The following is a 2,928-nucleotide window of genomic DNA, read 5'->3' as shown; positions in this document are numbered from 1 at the left end:
GGAGGAACCACCGGGCCAAGCTCGGTTGCGGCGCAGCCCCGCCGCAGTGCGCAAAGCCGTATTCGCGAAGGCTCTGGGGCCGAGCCGGTGGCGTAAGGGGAGCCGAGCACGGCCGAGACGCGGGCCACTTGCGTAAAGTTCGAGAGCCCTTCTGAGTCTGCGTTGGCGTGGCTGTCTTATCTTCCTCCTGTCTTTGTTCCTTGAGTCCCGTACCCCATGCAGGATTTGTAAAACCCTCTTTCTCCTCGACCTCGTTTTCTTACCGCGCTGTGGGAGGAAAACTCGCCCTTCTCCTACCCTATCCGATTCCTATCCGTAGCCTGTCACGGCATTGATTTCTTGGCGACTCCAAGGAGCCGTGATTGCCCCTCGCGGCCGGGGCTTCCCTGGGACTGGCCTATAGGATTGGGGCCTGGCGCCCCGGGGGCACAGCGCCTGGAGTCACTGTTGGGCTGCGGCTCCTCGCCTCCGGCTGTCTTAGGGTAGGGGAGCCGGGATAGTAAGGTTCAGGAGACAAGACGGTGCACCCCAATACGTAAAGAAAGCTTCATTTAGCTCCCTATATATCCCACCCCTTGCTGAGTTAATGAGAAAGGGTTGAAAAGAGAAGTCTATTGTCTGTTTTAGTACTTCACACAAAAACAGCTTTTCCCAAATATGTCCGGCCAGCGGTCACGGAGGAATACCCAGAATATGCCAGGCCAATTTGGAAGAAGTGTTTGCGGAGCGCGAGCGTTGGAGGATTTTAATTGCTACTTTCTGGATTTTTTTTTTCCTTCAAAATACGCTGAAGACTCGTGTGTGTATTTCTATTTTTTGTAAGGTCCAACGTAACAAATAGGATTAGGCTTTTCAAAGCCGGCAGGATGGACCATTTATACTTCTCAGGTAATATTTTAAAAGAGGGGTAGATACTGTAAAATGGAGTGTTATATGGTTTTCGATATTTTAGCTATCCAGAAAAGAAGTCACATTTCTGTGTACTAAACAACCAACAGATACTTCCCCATCTTCATTTTGGATGTACAGTTCTTGATAATGTGTAATCTAAAGCGTGTGTGTGTGCGCGCGTGTGTGTTAACACGCATGACTTTTAAGGAAAGCATTCGATAAAGGGCAGAATTTTCAAAGACCCAAACTTTTATTTGACGTGTCAGAAGAGCTCTTGAGGTTGAAAATACCTAATCCTTAATACAATTTTCAAGAAAGTTGCAGTTTTTCCTAGGACATTTAAACCTGATCATAGGACTCCTAGGGCGTGGTGTGACTGAAGGTTTGAAACGCAATTCCAGCATCTTTAGATCTTTGCCATATAGTAGGCTGATTACTCCCCCTCCTTATTATGTTACCCCAGTTATTGCTATTAAGGCAACTTCACTTGAACTTTAACAACTGGAAAAGATATTCACTCTTGGAGTTAGTGACATGTAATAAAATTTTGGGGGAGGGAAAGGTACACAAAAGTTTCCACTTTATAACTTCAAGACCCTTCTAGCTTTCAAGAATAGTATTTCTTTATACTTTCTGTAGGGTTTTATGGGTTGTAAAAATGCTTTCATATATATGATATTTTTACATAACTGGTTTACATTATTCATGACTAATAATACATTAATCTGATAGAAAGAATGGTGCTTAAAAACACTAGTCTAGACTTAGAATATTTACTGAGCCCTAAAATCTGAGTGGTCTTTTAATTGAGGAATTTGAAACTCAGTAAGTTGAAAAAGATTTAACATAATTTTAAAAAATCTTTGCTAATTGTAAATCCTTCTGATGTGGGGCTTTGCAGGTGTGAGTATATGTGAGAAACTGGGCTGGGAGAAAGTAACCCAAGGTAGAAAAAGTGGAAATATGAATAAAACGTAATCTTTCAATTACCTTTCAAATAGTGGGAGGGAGAGATGTTCACAGTTTTGATATATTTTCATCACATCATGGATGTATGAACATTCAAGTCATTGGAATTTAGCTTTTAGTTTGTAGAAAATTGAATTTTAAATAATATACACTTCAATTATGTGATTTTTCTCTAAGAATGAAAGCCTCTTAAGAGTTCTGAATGGTTAACTCACATATTTTTACATTGTTTTAACTAATCATGTTAAATGCTGGTTATTATTCTAACATATATAGCTCCTGGAGCATCTGCTATCTTCTCTGCACTTAAGGATTCCCTAATCATACATCTCCAGCTCAGATCTCTCACTAACTTCAATTCTGAATTTCTAGTAGCCTATTATTGATCAGAGATGCAAACTTGCAGCCATAATTACTTTGGGCCATAGAGTAATTTTAAACAATTGAATTAGTTGACATTAAAATTTAAGGAAATTTTACATACAAATCCAAATTTCCACCTTTTCAGGAAAAATCTTAAAATATGGCAATATAGGGCCTGCAATTGCAAAGATATTCAAGTATAGCTAAGTAGCAACAGCCTCATCTAGATGTTTTCTCTTTATTTCACCATAGTTAAATCTCACTTGACTCATTTATGTTCCCATTTTGCTTTTTTTGAATTATTTGTTCAAATTCAACAGATTCCATATGTAACTGATTATCTTCCTATTGTAATCAAAAGGAATCAGACTACTTAGTTCAAATATCTTCTCTATAACTACGTAACTTTGGGCAAGTTATGTAACTGCTCTCTCTTCTTAGTTCCTAGATTTGTAAAATAGAAATAATAATATTCATAGAATTGTTGTAAAGATTAAATAAGATAATGTATGTAAAACACATAGCATAGTCCCTGGCATAGTAATTATATGTCAATTACTATATTATCAATAATACTGATTTTTTTTTAATTTTTATTGTTATTCAATTACAGTTGTATGCCTTTTCTCCCCATCCCTCCACCCCACCCCAGGTGAGCCCACCTCCCTCCCCCACCTCCACCCTCCCCCTTGGTTTTGAATAATT

Source organism: Desmodus rotundus, chromosome 5 (genome assembly GCF_022682495.2).
Source record: "Desmodus rotundus isolate HL8 chromosome 5, HLdesRot8A.1, whole genome shotgun sequence".
In the NCBI taxonomy this organism is placed as follows: domain Eukaryota; kingdom Metazoa; phylum Chordata; class Mammalia; order Chiroptera; family Phyllostomidae; genus Desmodus; species Desmodus rotundus.
This window is presented reverse-complemented; position numbering follows the sequence as displayed.